General features: G+C 39.9%; 1 protein-coding gene and 1 pseudogene across 3 annotated transcripts in view; both read right to left on the bottom strand.

Annotated features, from left to right (window-relative positions):
* The window catches only part of LOC130458258 (26S proteasome regulatory subunit 10B-like), a 38214-nt pseudogene extending 20204 nt beyond the window's left edge, over positions 1–18010 (bottom strand).
* The window catches only part of JSRP1 (junctional sarcoplasmic reticulum protein 1), an 81959-nt gene that overhangs the window by 63784 nt on the left and 158 nt on the right, over positions 1–18017 (bottom strand). The gene's annotated exons all lie outside the window — the stretch shown is intronic.

Below are 18017 nucleotides of genomic sequence, written 5' to 3' on the forward strand. Positions count from 1 at the left end.
TCAAGACAGTGTCTTGTTTTAAATCAAATATAAGGTGGTCACCAGGGAAATATTCCCAATTATGAAATATACCCAAGTCAACTGGGTTTTATAGAGATTTTAATTCATACAATGAGGAATTAAAGAGAGAAAGAGAGAAAAAGGAAATAAAGAGAAAAGGATAGGCCGGCCCAGGGCAGCCCTGGCCAACCCAGATCTAAGCCCTAAGAGAAAGATCAGTCAGTCCTTAATCACTCACCACAAGATCTGTCCAAGCAAGGATTCTAGTGACACCAGGCCAGCTGCATCTCAGCTGACTCCACCAGCTCAATCCTGAATCTGAATGTTAATGTGAAATGTCCCTTCAGCTCTATCTGAGCTCCTATTTAAAGGGAATTTTCTCCTATGTCACCTCCCCTAAATTCTTACATCTACCAATCACAGTAGACATTTTTCAAAGGACAGACCATTCTTAATTCACACCTAAGAAGGCTTAAATTTTTTATTAAGTTCACACCAGAAAACCTCTGAGTAAGTTCTCACCTCTTTGCTCCTTGTAAATTCACAAGTTGGGCTGACCTTTATAGGTACTTAGCACCCCTTTGTATTAGTTCTAAAAATGGGCACAGCTTAAGAGCTTTTTGTCTTACTATAAGTATGGGTTTAAGTATATTTCATTGTTCAGAAAGGAGTTTCTTCCCCTAAGGCAGACTTAAGTAGGGGTGGAGTAGAGTTCTCACATTCCTGATCTAAGTAGAGTTCTCACATTCCTGATCTAAGTTCCTTCATTGTTTAAAGTGGGGAATGGTCTTAACCCAACCTTATGAAGTAGGGTCTGAGAAATTTTAAGGTTCACAATCCTAACCTTATGAAGTAAGGTCTAAGAATTTTTAAGGTTCACATACTCCAACTCCTCACTCCCTATGAGATGGTAGGCAATCTCATAGATTTTACGTGTGCAATCATGTAAAACATAAAAATATGATTTTAAAAAAATTCTGCATACCATAAAGAACTGGAGAAACATAAACTTAGTTAACCATCAACTGTGCAATTGTGCTATAAGAAATTGAAAATGAGAAATTCAGAGAAGCACGGGAAGAGTTATAGGAACTGATACATAGTGGACAGTATATACAGTAACTATGCCAGTGTAAAAAAAAAAGAAAGAAAAAAGGAAGGCTGAATGTCCCAGAGAAGTACATTTTTTCTCCTTTCAATGGAGAGGTGGGAGACTATGTATATAGAATATTGTATTCCCTACCTAATGTTCTTGGGTCTGCTGGTTTTGCTTAACTGTTGTTTCTGTTATAATGCTTCTCTTGCTCACTAAACGATCTGGGGATAGGGTAGAGGGACTGCATCATCTAACTAGAAATAGACTATGGTGGAGGGGCAAAAGGTACCAATACAACTTTTTTTTTAAAAATCACTTGAAATATTCCAAAAAGTCTTTTGATTGACCTCCAATCTCTTCTTCTCTATATCTATCCTCCACATGGCTACCAAACTAATATACTTAAACCCCAGATCTGACCTGTCTCCCCCTCATTCAAGAAGCTGGTGTTTCCTTCTTATTTCTAAGATAAACTATAAACTTTTCTGTTGGGCATGTAGAAACTTCCACAACCTGTCTCCCATCTGCTTTTCCAGGATTACTTCACATTATTCCTCTTCCCATACCCCATGTTCTAGCCAAACTGTTTTCCTTGCTGTTCCTTATATGCAGCACCCCATCTCCTGCTTCTATCCCATTATACAAAGTATCCGCATATCCTGAATGCACCTCCTCTTCTGCTTTATATAATCCCTAGCTTCCTTTCTTAAGCACTGCTTCTTATCAGAAACCTATCCAGATCTTCCCCAGTTTTTAGGGCTGTGCCCTTCAGAAATCATTCCATTTGCTTAGTATATGTCTTGTATTTATGTATCATACTCTCCTCCAGAAAATAAGTTCCTCTATGTCTGCGACTTTTTGTTTTCATATTCCCAGAAGCTGGCACAATGCCTGGGACAGAGAATGAATCTAGCTTTTTTGATAAGTCTAAGGAAGGGAATTGAATCATATCCATTGATATTCTTGGAGGTAGAGAGGATCTGTGAGAAGGAAGTTGGAAAGGCAGTTACACTAGTGTCCTGGAACACTTGAAGACGTTTCTGCTCAATGGAAGGATGGCTCACAGGCTCTTCTTGAAGAGACTTATAAAAAAGCAGGTGGAGTTTGTTTCATCACATACCCAAAGGCAAGAAACCATTTCATACAACATTCTGTCATCTCAACTTAAAAAATACATGATACTGTATAGGAGTGTGCATTTTTTAAACCCATACCTTCTTACAATCAATACTGTGTATTGGCTCCAATGTTATAAGAGTGGTAAGGGCTATACAATGGGAGTTAAATGTTTTGCTTGGGATTACATAGATAGGAAGGTCAGCTTTGAACCCAAGAACTCCTGGCTCTGGGCCTGGGTCTCAATCCACTGAGTCATCTAGCTGAAATATATGAAATATTTCTAAAGCCCTCAGCACAGTGCCTGGTACATAGTAGGAGAACTCCATTATTATTATCATAATACCCTTTTTGTTGTTGTTGTTCAGTCATTTACATCTCTTTATGACTCCATTTGGGGTTTTCATGGCAAAGATACTGGAGTGGTTTGCCATTTTCTTCTCTAGTTCATTTTACAGATGTAGAATTGAGGCAAACAGGGTTAAGTGCTTTGCCCATGGGTCACATTGCTAGTAACTGTTTCAGGCGGAATTTGAACTCCAGGGACCTTTCCACTTTCCAAGAAAGGAGGGGCACAGGGCTAGAAAAATGGTTTAGGGAGCTACAAATGAGTGTCCAACACTTTCAGCCAATTTTCTCTCATCAGTCCAATTGACCTTATTTCAATGAACTTGTTTGTCAGTGTCCTTTGAACAATGAATGTTGCCTGGGATTTCGAAAGTTACCTCAGATATGGTGCAAAGAGGGCAGAGTACAGCACAACTAGAACTTATTCTTTTGGGTTCTATGGCTCTCACATAGCCCAAGTTCTCATGAATTTTTTGGGTTGCCAGATCAGATCTCTATTGAGCTAACAGTCCACTAAAACCCCTATATCCTTCTCATTCAAACTGTGGTCCTCTCAGCCTCTTCCTCCTCCTCCTCTCCTCATCCTGAACCTCCACTCTACCTATAACAATGATTTTTTTGGAAAGACTTCCTATCAGTGGTGAAGGTCTTCAAGAGTTTCCATTTGCATAAGACAATTATATCAAGCTCTCAAATTCAGGTTCATTCAAATATGGTCTATAACTGCACAGACAGTCCATAGAGTTTTGGTTGTTTTTTTTTAAAAACCTTTACCTTCTTAGAATCAATACAGGGTATTGGTTCCAAGGCAAAAGGACAGTAAGAGCTATACAAATGGGGTTAAGTGATTTGCCCAGGGTCACACAGCTAGGATGTGTTTGAGGTCAGATTTAAACCTAGAACCTCTCTTCTTCTCTAGACCTGGTTCAAGAGATAGTTTTTTTTTTTTATTATATATATACATATACATACTGGACAAATGCTGTGAGTGGAAAATGAATTTCATCCATAATATAATAGGCAAAACACACAAATATTAAGTACTTCTAAGAATCCTGAGCTGCTCACTGTTTACAAAAGCCCATCTAACACCAATAATTCTCCAGGAATGTTAAATGGCTACAGGACATGGAACCTCTCAGAAGAATTAAAGTTGCTGGTGGCTAGTTATAAAGGAAGGGCATCTGATTGGTGAAATCAGGCTGTAATATAGTGTTAATAACTTACAAGCAAGAAATTATCTTCAAAGGAAAAATGGAAAAGGAGAGGGATTAGCCAAGAGCTCAGAGAAATGACCAATGAACAGTCATAAATATTAATGAGATAGTAAAATAACCAAAGGTAGATATTTCACCCAAGGGTGCACTTTCTATAGAGGTTTAACCAGAACACATAGATCAAAGCCACAAAGAAAGTTGGAATGGATGGCTACCTACACAGTTAGAGGAAAACTCCTATACATGAAGATCACAGATTCATTTAAGTATTGAGGCCTAAGTAGGAAGTTATCTGTGAGCATGCTGTTTCCCCTGGTGAAATGTAAGCTCCTTGGGCAGCAGGCTCTATTTCTACTTTTTTCTTTGTATCTTTAATGTCAATTATAGCACCAGGTACACAGTAGGCTTGTTGAATTGAAATGATTCAGTGTTAGAGGATTTCTCCCCCCGCCCTCCCCCCGACTTTATTTTTCCATTATGATGATATCTTTCATGTAGACTACCCGAGGCAGGTCTGTAGTCCACAACTTCTCAGAATCAGTCACTTTTCTGACTGCTTTCATGAATTCTTCCTGTACTACAAAATTATGACCTGCTCAGATTGTAGTCGTCTCTGCTTCAGGGCAAACATTTCTCAGTTTTGTTCTATTTGAGTCATCTGAGGGCTTCACAATTGCTTTATAATCTATTTCACTAGGCTTTGTGGTAAGACCTGCATGAAATCTTCATTATGGATAATCTTGCTTGTTCGTTTGGTAAATTCATATTTTTCTAATTTATATTTCTGGACCAACAAAGCAGAACCCAGTGTGTCTATTCTTCAAGTAGTCATGCTCATTTTAAATTGGTGTAGAATAGCGAGTCCATCTATCTGATTCAGGAACTCCATTAGAGTTGTCTGAATTTCTCTAACATCCAAAGTACCACCAGAAAAACAATAGGCACCACCAAGCATCTAGTTCATCTGAGACAATGACACACAGCTGATGATCTGAAATACCTGAACGTTTCTCTGATTGCATGAGCAGTTTTACCAGGGCACTCATCTACAATAGAACTAGATACAACCTTTAACAAAGTCCAAATCAGCTAGACAGCAACAGTTCTCGCTAAAAGTATTTTTCATGTGCCTGGTAGTTCATGTAGGAAAAAAACCAAAACATTTTGGAAGTATTATTTCTACAGGCTAGAAAAACTCAGGGTTTATAAGAGAGTCAATTCTATTAACTTTCAATCCTCTAATTTGTTCTGCTAGACCCAATTCCAGAATAAGAAACATTTCCAGGGGCCTCATGAAACATGTTGCAAGCCACTAACTAGACCAAATTCTCTTGAAACTAGACCATTTTCTCATGAAAGTTAATGTGGGCAGGGCAGCTGGGTGGCTCAGTGGATTGAGAGTCAGGCCTATAGACAGAAGGTCCTGGGTTCAAATATGGCCTCAGACACTTCCCAGCTGTGTGACCCTGGGCAAGTCACTTAACCCCCATTGCCTAGCCCTTACCACTCTTCTGCCTTGGAGTCAACGATGGAAGGTGAGGGTTTAAAAAAATAAATAAATAAAAGAAAGTTAGTGTGGTCACATCCAGAGCAACACTTGTCACTGGCTTTAGCTAACTTTTGTCTTGGTCTATTTGATGCTTTAATAGCGTTTGTTTTCTTCAGTTAATTGTTTAAGCACTTCACCAGCAACCTGCTCAGCACTGTAAGGTCTTGGGATCATTTTCAAACTTTGAATTTTGCTTGGCAAATTCTTCCTTTCCTTTCCTTCCACCCCCCCCCCCCCTTCCCCAAACCCTACCGACTAGATAATGGGGTTAAGTGACCCATGTAAGATCACAGAGCTAGGAAGTGTCTGAAGCCAATTTGAACCCAGGACCTCTCATAACCAGATCTGGTGCTCTATCCACTATGCCACCTAGCGACTCCCAAGCAAGTTCTTTCAATTGTTCTCTTAATTCTCTGAGGTGCCCATCCATTTCCTTTTTCTGAAACAACTTCTTATGAGAGTCCTTTTGGTCAGTCATGAGAAGACACTTTTCACAGAAGAGGCTGGAATGGCCATGGTCGGCAGTAGGAGGGCTGAGACAGGATTTCCTCAGAGCCAGAGATCACTTGTAATTGGAGAGCTCAGGGAATGGTTCATGAGCTGATCACCGAAGCATGCGATGGAAGAGGTGCTCCAGGGAGGGGAACAAAATAAAAGTACAGAGGTGAAAAAGCCAGAAGACCATTTTGGCTCAGTTGGAAAACAGCTGGAAATTTTAAAGAGGTCAGATAATGAAGGACCTTGAACTCCAGGGTATGGAGGTTGCATCTCTCGTGGAATCATTGAAAACTTTTGAACAGGGGAGGGACATGATCAAAACAATCTCTGAGGAAGATTTTTCTGGGACAGTGCACAGAATGAATTAAAGCAGGAGAGTCTGGTGACAGAGTCCAAGTGTGAGAAGAGTCAATGATTGATGCTACCAAGGTTTTGAGCCTGGGTAACATAGACAACAGTCCTGTCATTATTTACAAACCAAATCATAATTTTTTATAAAGATTTAAAATCTGAAAGGGTTTTTCCAATGTTGTATTTTCAAAACAAACCAAAGCCAAACTCCTGACTTGAACTATCTCTTTTTAAATTATTAATTTTCAGGGAACTTTGTACTACATTTAATGTCATTTAATATATACAAATCTAAAGTGTTCTTCTAGAATACCACAAAGATCAAAATCAAACCTCAGAGATCAGAAGAGGATTAAATAGACATCAGAACAGGTTTGTTTGCAAAGGAGAAAGCTTCTTCTAACTAGAGAAGGCAAAGCAAGGTTGAAAAGACTACCTATAAGGGATGCTCAAGGAGATGTAATTTTTGTACTTATTAAGAAATGGTATTAGATAATACATAGGTTTATTCCCATTCTAAGATACTATGATTTGATTTTCTCACAGATAAACAAAACAAAGCAGCCTGGCAATGGAGAACACCCTGGGGCAGGGCCCCAATAGGGTGAGAGATAAACAGTGATCCCAATTCCCACCCACCCATGCTTTAGATGCAAGAGTAGGCTTGGGAAGCTGGCAGGGCCAGAGGGGAAGGAGCTAGTTGGGGCTTTCTCCAGGTCAAGAAAAGTATTCTTACCCTCCTGACTAGGCTCCCATATCCCTGCTGTTAAATTTAATTGTGGTTGGACTCTGAATATTTATATAGGTGGTCGCCAGGGATTTAATTTCTAAATCCCAAAATGAGTTACTAAAGTAAATGGAATTTATGGTAGTTTATTTACAATAGAGAGAAGATATTAAGGAAGAGAGAAAAGGGGGAGAGAGAAAGAGAGAGAGGAGAGAGGAGAGAGAGAGAGAGAGAGAGAGAGAGAGAGAGAGAGAGAGAGAGAGAGAGAGAGAGAGAGAGCTCGAGCGAGCTCTGGCTTCCTCTGATACCAGTTGGAAATTCTAAGCCTCCACCAGGGGAAGAAAATCTCAAGACAATGGGCCTTTCCTAGAGGTTTCACACTTCCAGAAAGTCGGGGTCTTAACTAAGTCAGCCTTTCACTCACCAACAGTGACCATCTAAAATAAAAGTAGTCTGAGGTCTCTTGCACAAGTTCCTCCAGGGGTCCAGTTCCTCTAGTCCAACTCTGAGTCAGAGATCTCCTTCTCCTCCAACTGAATCGAATATCTCTTCTTCTGGCCTCTGGTCCTCTTTTTAAAGATCTTTTTCCCTTGTTTCACCTTCCCTAAATTTCACGTCTACCAATCACAGCAGATGCTTTTCTCCAAGACTGCCCACTCTTTAGTTCACACCTTCTTTGGTTAGATTATACACTTTTGGATTACTTCACACCTTTTTTGGTTAGTTCACCTTTTGTAGTTACTTAATACCTTTTTGTAGTTAAAATGGGTAGATCTACTTAAAATACTGAGTTATAACCTTTTGGGGATTAAAATTTAAAAATAAAATAGATTGTGGATTACAATTCAATCTTCCCAATAAAGGAAGAGCTAAGTATCTTCATTGTTACAATCAGGAGATAGCTAAATCTGGTCTTCACACTGCCCTTTTTGAAGACAGTTTTCTTGGGTATTACAAGATGCATCTCCACCTTCCAGAAGGCTAAACTTCAAGGGAAAATTACAAAATGTCCAATCTTTTGATTCCCCCAACAGATTTCGCTCTAACCACTGATATTTTCCCTGGATTCACTGCTCCATGGTTAGCATATTCCCATCTCCTTTTATTCACTCCATTTTAGTGACTTTGAACCCCCGGCAGCTGATGTACAAACCACCTTCTCCATCTTCAACTTCACACTCCCTCAGGCCTACCCAATTAATTGACCCAGTGCCAATCTGCCTACCATATCACACTTGTGACCTCCAGAATGCCTGCTCTGTAATGAACACATTTCTTTTCCTCTTAAACCCCTTTCTTTTTCACTTTAGTCTTCTGTCCCAAAGTGATACCTTGTTTCCTGTTATCTATAGATAACCTTCCACACAGTGTTTTCCTTCCTTCTCCAATGAATTTTATAGCTTGTTCACAATCTTTCTGCCTTCATAATAGAGACTTGAACATACACACTGATTCCTCCTCAAATACCCTAATGTCCTGGTTCCTCAATCTACTCACTTCTCATGACCTAGTTCTCCAATCCATCTCAGCTACACTTAGAGATGATCATATGCTTGCCATTCTCCACAAGTGTTCCTCATCTATGCTCATGAATTCTGAAATTCCTTTAACTGATCATGACCTTTTATCATTCTATCTTTCCCTAAACCTTATGACCCTAACCCTGTTCTTCATCACTGTGACATCCACTTCCTTCATCCTTCAGTTTTTCCAAAGCCGCTAAAAACACTGCAACCTTTTTGTTCAGAGAGCTCCTTCTTCTCCCTCCTCCTCATCTCATATCATTCAGACTTATTCTTCTATTATCTCCTCCTTCACTCCAGTTTCAGATAAAGCAGTAGCCCTTGAGCTCTTTGCCAAAGTAAACTCCTCTACTTGCACCCTTAATTCCATCCCCTCCTCTTTTTTTTTTTCAGAAAATTGTTCTCATTATCATCCCTATTCTCTCACTTATCTACAACCTCTATCTCCTGGTTCTTTCTTAGCTGCCAAATATCCCCCATGCTCAAAAAGCTCTACTTGTTCCATCCATCTCGGTTAACCAGTGCCTTTTATCTCTCCTCCCTTTCCTGCCTAAACTCTTTGAAATGGACATTTACAATCCTCTGTCCTAAATTCTTTGCAATTTGTCTTTCAATCTTATATGACTGAAACTGCCCTCTCTACAATGACCACTGGTCTCTTAATGGCCAAATCTGCTGTCTTTTTCTCAATCCTGATCTTCCTTAACTTCTCCACAGCAGTGTCAATTATTTCCCCTCTCCTGGATACTTTCCCCTCTCTAAGGCTTTGTGACTCTGTTCTCTCTTATTTTCCTTTTTATGCCTCCAATTGCTCGGTCTCAATCTCCTTTGCTTCTTCTCCATGTCATGCCCTCTAACCAAGGCTGTTCCAGAAGGCCCTGTCCTTGACTCCCTTTTCTTTTCACTTACTACTATTCACCTTGATCTTATTAGCTCCTGTGGATTCAATGTAGATAGAAATATAGATGTGCAAACATGCACATATACCTATATCACACAATATGTACACATATATGTAATTATACACCTATATGTAGATGTGTGTATGTCTAGTCCTAGTTTCTCTAGGTGTAGTCCAACATCTCCAATGACTCCTTGAACATTTCAAACCAGATGTCCCATAGCCTTCTTAAATTCATCATGTCTATGAACTCATTATTTTTTCCCCAAACCCTGGCTCCTTCTCGACTTTGCTTTTATATCCTCCCAGTCACTAAGGCCACAACCTCAGTGTCTTCAATGAATTCTCACTTATATTCATCCCACATAGTCAATCCATTGCCAAAGCTTTTCACGAGGGGCTCTGAATGCCAACAGAGGATTTTATTTCTAATTCTAGAGGTGACAGGGAATCACTGGTTTCCCGAGTGGGAGATGGGAGTGTAGGGGTGGGATGACGTGGTTAGAAAAGTTCTTTAGAAGATCCTCTCTTTATATAAAGATCATCTATATATTTTATCCAATATATAGAAATAAAAATTAAAGAAAGCATTGTTAGTTAACAGATATACTTGGTAAAACTAGTTGGCAATTTGGTGAAAAAGAGACTTAGACCCAACTCTCACACCACATACCCAAATGAATACCAGCTTGACAAATTAAAAAAAAGGAATTATAAAAAAGTTGAAAATATAATGAAGTATTTATCTCAATTGTGCAGAGGGGAAAGATTTTCCCTAACTTAACAAAGAGAAGCAATTAGAGGCAAAAATAAACATGTTTATGTTAAAACAAAACATTTCTGTACAATAAAAATGACATAATTAAAAGAAAAATAGATTAGAAGAAGATATTTGCAACAATATGACACTTTAAAACATTTTTTAAAAAAAGGAACTGCTAAAAGTCACAGTAGTAACTCCCAAGTTCTAAATGGATTATTAAGTGGTCAAAGAACGTGAACTGAGAATTGAAATACAAGTTGTTAGTACTCACTTGAAAAAATGCTCAGCCTGACTAATAATTATAGAGATGCAAATTAAAACAGTTTTGAGGTACTACCTCACCTGGTAAAAATAATTAAAAGCAATAAAATGCAATACTAAAAAGAGCTGTGGAGAAGCAGCTAAAAGAGAGGAGGGGGGAAGGATCTTAATTGAGATTTAGAGCATGAATGATTATCCAGGATTATTCCATAAGTCTTAGTGTAGTTTTAAGTGTTAATAATCTGCACTATAACTTTGAGGATGTCCTGTATCCTATGTATTTAAATGAATTAAATTGTTACCAAGCAAGTTTAGCTGGATATACTGATGTTCAATATGAATTTTCAACAAAACATTTAAAAGAAAAATTCCCTGCCCATCAGAGGTATCATACTTTCAACTAGCAAAATTCTAGAATATGAAAATATTAAAATGTAATTGGGAAATGTTTAAAAAATAAATAAAAATATAATCCAACATAGGTAATGCTAATTTGTAGTTTTCTAAACCAAGATGCAGGTTATAGGAATAAGTTTGACTCTACGGCTCTACATCACCACTGCTAAATGGTCATACAGTCTCTTCCTAAAGACTCCTGATGGGGGCAGCTAGATGGATTGAGAGCCAGGCCTAGAGACTAGAGGTCTTGCATTCAAATGTGGCCTCAGACACTTCCTAGCTATGTGACCCTGGGCAATTCACTTAACCCCCATTGCCTAGCCCTAACTTCATCTGCCTTAAAACAAATTGATTCTAAGATGGAAAGTAAGGGTTTTAAAAAAAAACCTCCCAGTGAGGGAGAACCCATCACCTTCCAAGGTGGTTCATTTCATTTTAGACAGTTCTAACTTATTTTTTTTTAAACCTTACTTTCCATCTTAGAATCAGTACTGTGTATTAGTTCCAAGGCAGAAGAGTGGTAAAGGCTAGGCAATGGGGGTCCCAGGGTCACACAGCTGGGAAGTGTCTGAGGTCAAATTTGAACCCAGGACCTCCCATCTCTAGGTCTGGCTCTCAATCCACTGAGCTACCCAGCTGCCCTGGACAGTTCTAACTTTTAAGCTTTTCTATAAATCTTAAATCTGCAACTTCCACCCTTTGCTTGCCCTCTAGGGCTAAACAGATCAAGATACCCCTCTTTTGCCCCTTCATTTGATACTGAAGGAAAATAAGGCCTAAAGAAGGCAAGGGGTTGCCTAATAGCCAGTTTAAAGTGTGTAAAACAGAATCTGAACTCAGGTCTCTCTTGATTACAACCCAAGCACTGTCACCTATCTAGCTGCCTAATCACATTTTTTCCATTTTTGTCTCCTCCTGTGATTTTTTAAAAAGTTAGAAAGGCAACTAGAGCTCTAACATCACTGATCTACACAGGAAATTCCCAGGGGAGGAAACTCCTAGTAACAGGTCTGACCCTTTTTGGAAACTCAGTCTTAGCTGCCAGAGTAGAGATTTAATAATTTTGTTTGCTGAACTGGATTGCTTGTTAAGGATATAGCATTTTGCTGTTGACTTTAGAAATGAGCAGTATATTATCATCTCCCTTTTTACAAATGAGGAAACCAAGATTCAAAGAACTGAGATGATTTGCCCTAGGCAAGCTGATACTCAAACACTTCTGTTCGAGGTTGTCCCTATTTACTCTAAAACAAAAGGACTTCCCTTCCTCACAGAAATAAGGAAGTCCCTTCTCTCTTTCTCTCACTTGTCGTTGGCATGTGGCTTACACAAACTGAGCTTTTTACATTTTCTTCTGGCGGGAGAAAGAATGGGTAAATATTCCGTATTAGCCCAAGTTTAAAATTCAGGCTGAGATAAGGCAAAAAGCTAGGCACATCTTTATTTTGCTGGAGCCTTCACTCATCCCAGACTTTCTACAAAAGAGGTCAGGCGGTAGTTCTGTATAACAAATGTCTCACAGCTCTTGCCTTTGACAAACAACAGTGAATGTCTCCATCCCTATTTCATAGGTAGAGAAACAGAACAAAGGAGTCTTTCTTGTAGGCAGGATGAATGGAGCTGGTAAAGAATTATTTATTATCTTTTGTTATGGGTCCCGGAGCATGCTTCCGAATCATCAACAGTCATGTTGCAATCTTTTCTAGACTGTTTTTCTTTTTTGCATGTGTTATAAAACCATCAAGAAGTGTCTGACTTTACCACAGACCTGCTTAGGTCAAATCCTGCTCACTGTATACAAAGTCCTGCACAATGATGCCTTTTTCTCACTCTAACATACAAGGCCCATAAATCAGGTGTCATCCTGGTCCCTGGATACCAGTGTTATCTCGAATTATTTCCACTGCATTTGAACAGTTGACATTCACAGCCAGAGGACTGGCCATTTCATAGTTTAAACGCAAATAAAAACACCAGAAAACAAGCAATTGAAATGTACGCACCACTGAGTTCAACTAATTAAACTTGAAAAAGCAATATTTCCTTGGGTTTTGGTGAGTAGGTTATGCTGGAAGGAGCCAGTTTCTAAATATCAGATAGAGACTAGCCATTTTTTTTTTAAAGAAATTTGCCAGTCCAAAGAACAAGACTGGTCATTTATGGGGTTCGAGTTACAATACTGAATTTCTAGACCTCTTGGCTTTATAAATCCAAATTTTTCTTTTACTTGAAAATGTTCACTGTCTATAAAATTTAACATGCAAATAGCGTACAAATCATATATATGCATGTTTATAGAGAAATAGCCTAGTTGAAGAAAAATGCATTTTTCAGGGATTATCTAAATACTTTTCGGTAAGATAAAACATTGCATCTGTGTTTAAGTAAGGATTTCTTGAACCTTCCCTTCCCCCAGCACTCCCTTGAAATCTTTTCTTTCTGGTTGACCCTATAGTGAAGTCATAATGCTAAGCCTTGTAACATCACAACCATTTCCATGGTAGCAGACTCGAGTTAGAAACACTGCATGACCTGGACTTCTCTACAGGAACAAGTTGGAGGTGGTTAGGTTTTTGAGGCAAGAAAGTTTTCTTTAAATTAAGCACAGGATATGAAATCTTGTATTAGTCTACTCTGTGGCAATTTTCTATGACCTCGGGCAGCTAGGTGGTACAGTGGATACAGTGCACCAGGCCTAGAGTCATGACACTTACTACTGGGTGATCCTGGGCAAGTCACTTAACGCTCGTTGCCTTAATTTCCTCATTTGACAAATGAACTGAAGAAGAAAATGGCAAACCACTGCAGTATCTTTGCCAAGAAAACACCAAATGAGGTCACGAAGAGTAAGATATGACTTGACCTCAGTGGTGCAATTTTTCCTTCTTCTGTGACAGTGCCACCATCTACTTCTCAAGAACTATGATGAATTGTATTTTCATATCTGGAAGATGGAAAGCATTTTGTAAATATAAATGTCTGTTTATATGTTCTTACTCAGGGTAGGAGCAGCTTTAAAGTTTCCACAATGATTCCTGACAAGGGACTAGTTCTGCTATTTCTTGTTTATTTACCTTTTTTACGAGGGGGGTGGGGAGGGTCTTTCTGTTTAATAAAAATAAAATCATAAGTCTGAATTTTTCAGCTTTTTTCCTGTCTTTTATTTAGTGCTCATTCATCTAAATTGGATTGACAGTTATTTAAATATGCTTCTAATACAAATCATACCAATTCATTTCCAAAGAAGCTATGCCTCCTTGGCATAAATAATTGGGGATTTGGCAATTAGCTAATTAATCTGGTATTTGTGTATATATATATATATATATATATAAGAATGTACATATGTTATATGAATGTATGTAGGGGTGTATGTGTATTTAGAGAGAGACAGAGGTAGACAAGAGATCCCATTTGTAGATCTGTGAGATTAAGATTCAATATGATTTTTTTTGCCCTAAATTTTATTCTTCAAAACAAGGTGGTATTTTTGGTCCTTCATTCTCAAAGAAGACCAATGATATCATGAAGGTGATGTCCTGACTTGTGAGTGAATTGGATTTCAGGGAGGCAGAGTTGCACAAAGTTGCCAACCTTATTCTTCCAGTCATTGAATTACAGCATCCTCAAAAATCTAGATCCCACATTAAAAAGATGTTTCAGACAAACTTCTAGGATTCCAGTCTGGAAATCAGGTTGAGATCTATCTAAGTTTGTTGTCCTGGAGGCTTGAAGCATCATCTCTTTCAAAACAAAGATGACGACATGGACTGTGCTTTGAGGAGAAAACTAGATAGGAAAAGCAGTATTCTCTGGGCACCTTTTATCTAATAATCTCAAAGGGCAAGTCTAGTAAACAAATATTTCCATCTTTGTTTTTTTCGGAGGGTGAAAATGGATATATTGAAAGGGTGTACATTTGAAGAGAAAGCAGCACAGGGGAGGTCAGAGCCACCACCCAAGTCTCTTTAGGAATTTCTTTCTGCAAAGGTACCAGGAACTTTTTCTTTTAATGTCTGATTTTGTGGGTTGAATGCTTTTCAAAGCACTAGGAGCTGCTCTCCTGGCTCCTTGCGCAAGAATTTTCCTGACTCTCATGGCACATGGCCTGAGGTTTCTTCATATAGAACCATCCGTTTCTCTGCAAGCTGTTTCAGCTCCACTATTTTCCACTAAGTATCTACTTAATTTTCTCTCTTACAATTACCTAGAATCAAGGCTGTATTACTAACTCCTGGACACAGCCCATCCAATAAAGAATGACATCTTTCCAGCTCTAAAGAAAGTTATAGAGCTGGGAAGGGCCGTTGAGATCACCTACTTCCACCCCCTCGTGTTAGAGCTGAGGAAACAGAGGCTCAGGCAGCAGAATGGGCCTGTGTGGGTTCAAATTCTGGCTCTGCCTGCAGTCCCTATGTGACCCTGAGCAGCTCACTTTCCTCTCTGAGCCTCTGTGTTCTCAAAGGTAAAATGTGGGGCTTGGATGAGATGACCTATAAGGGCCTCTTCCAGTTCTAAACATATGATATAACTTAACAGCAGAGCTTGCTATCAAATGCATGCTGATGAGAAGCAAGAGAGAGAGCTACAGGAAGAATATTTTGATCTATTCTTGTGTCCTTTTGAGATTCAGAAACAATATCAGATATCAGAAACATACTGATATGTTTAGGGAGTCAGCTATGGCATGGGGGAATGCAGACTGGATTTGGATTCAGAGAATCTGGACTTTTCATTTGTCACACTGAGCAAGTTGCTTCACCTGAGGCTCAGTTTCCTCCTCTGTAAATTACTTGAACTAACCACTTTCACAAGTCTCTTGCAATAAAATCCTCTATAAATACCATTATTCAATAGCAGTGCAATCCTATCTTCCTTTAGGGAGGTCAGTTCCTTACAGGAAAAGGCTTCTTTACTAATGTCAGTTTGTTCATTATTGGAAGTAGTGTCTTCTAGCACCTCCCATAAGCAAGAAATTGGGCATACAAAGAAACAGAAGCCAGCCTCTGCTTTCAACGAATCAACAAGCATTTATGAAGTTAAGCCTGTGCTATGTGCTGCAGCGGCCAAGGAGAGCTTTGAAGGAGACTAAGGACTCTGAGACAAAGATGAGGAAGACAGCATTCCAGGGAGGTAGACCCCAGGCCCATGGAGACAGGCTGGGCAAAGGCAGGAAATATGAGTGAACAACAGAAGAGCCAGCCTGAAGGAACTCGGAGTCTCTGAAGCAGCTAGAATTGAAGGCTCCCTGAGCAGAGTGCCTTCTTTACTAGGCTTTTTTCCTCCTTAGAGCCCAGCCATTAGAGCCAGCTAAGGAAAACTGAGGATTTGGACAGAGACCAGCAAGGTCTCTCCTTTGGTTGGAGTGTAAAAAAAGTGGATTGGGACCTATAACAGAAACTATTATCAGGTTGAGGACTTTGAACTATATACAGCAGTCAGTGAGTACTGACACATTTTTCATGGGATTTTGAACTAGAAACACCCTTAGAAAGCATCTGGTCCCTACCCAGCACCACTCTTCTTTATTTTATACATGAAGGCACTGAAGACCAAAGGAGATTTAAGCAGTTTGCCCATAGTTACATAAAGAGCAAATATTTAGGCAACTGGGTGGCACAGAGGACACAGTGATGGACCTGTAGTCAGGAAGACCTAAGTTCAAATCCTGCCCTGGATACTTGACTGTGTGACCCTGGACAAGTCACTTCACCCCTGCCTCAGTTTCCTTATCTGTAAAATGGGGATAATAATAGCTCTAACTTCACAGGGTTGTGTGAGGATCAAATGAGATCATATTTGTAAAATGCTATAGAGTCAAGTTATTAGTATTCTCATGCCAAAGCCAGGATCCAACCTTCAAATCCTTTAAGGCTCAACTTAGTGCTCTTGATTTCATACCTTGAGATGCTACTTAATGACTAGGAAGACAGAGACAGGCACATCCAAGTTGTTTGGATGCTTTCATGCTCTCTTAGGAATGGATCATACCTGCACAGATACAGATTCCAACCCCTCCTTGGATCACTTGCTCACCCAACACCATTCTAGTCCACTTTTCCAGAAATTTTCCACCAAGCATCCACCCAGAGAATTGGCTCCTTCCAGATAACAATAATGCTTTACAAGTGAGGGGTTTGATATACATTCTTTAAGGCCTCCAGGGAACTCCCTTCCTCCTCCCAGGGTGTGACCGATATTATTACAATTTTATGACCTTGGAAACTGCATTTCTGAGAGGTAAATACTCGCCCTGTCTGGATTAAGCTATTGGGGGCAAGATTCAAATCCACACTTTTTGGAACTCTTCTCACTACACCCTGCTGCCTGCCTCTCATATCTATTTCCTATTAGAACAGAGTGTGGACTATATGTACTCATACATACACACACAAGAACACAAACGCTTCAGCGATGAGAGTAAAAGGCATGCTGGTTCCCGGGAGGGCCTGGGTCAGGAAAATCCGGGTTCAAGTCTTGCTCCTAGCATTTAACTAGCTTCTTGGAACCAAACCACTTAAATTCTCAGGGCCCTAAGGCAATACTCTAAGACCAAATCTGGTGAAGGAGATAACCCATAAAGGCAGGGGGTTCCCCAGACTAATGAAATCATCCAAAGCAACACAAGAGGGGTCCACTTTGGTTTCAAGAGGACTAAAGTTCAAGTTCTGCCTCGGGCACTTAGGACTGGTGTGATCCTAGGCTAGTCACAACGTTTCAAAGCCCAGCAAGCAATCTACCAAAGTATGAATAAGATGCCCAGCAGGATTGATGGAAGGACTAAACACACCTCCAGCTACAGAGCACTGCCACAAACAGATCATGCCCAGTTCTTCCAAGGGCGTGCTAAGTGCGGGCACCCCCAAGACAAAAGCAAGAAAAACAGTAACTTGCCCTTGAGGAACTTACATTCCACCCATAACAACCATGTGAAATCCGCGCAAATGATTTTTCCCTGCCCTCAGTTTCCCCATATGTAAAATAGGGGGGTTGGTTCCTCAGGCTCTAAAACCGAGCTTACGACTTCGAAGCCCACTTCTGGGGCACTTAAAGCTTTTTAAAGCGCTTTCCCAACAAATACCCTGAGTGATAGGCTGATGAGAGGACAATTCTTTACCAAGGGATAAACTGAGGCTCGGAGAGAGGGTCTGTGGCAGAGCGGAGGAAGACCTCAGAGGCCTCCTCAGAGGGGGCTACGACCCCATGAAAGCCCGTCTGGTCCCCTCCCCCCACCCGCGTAACCGACGGGGCCCGCGGCGGCGCGCGCA

Source organism: Monodelphis domestica, chromosome 3, assembly GCF_027887165.1.
Source record: "Monodelphis domestica isolate mMonDom1 chromosome 3, mMonDom1.pri, whole genome shotgun sequence".
Lineage (NCBI taxonomy): Eukaryota > Metazoa > Chordata > Mammalia > Didelphimorphia > Didelphidae > Monodelphis > Monodelphis domestica.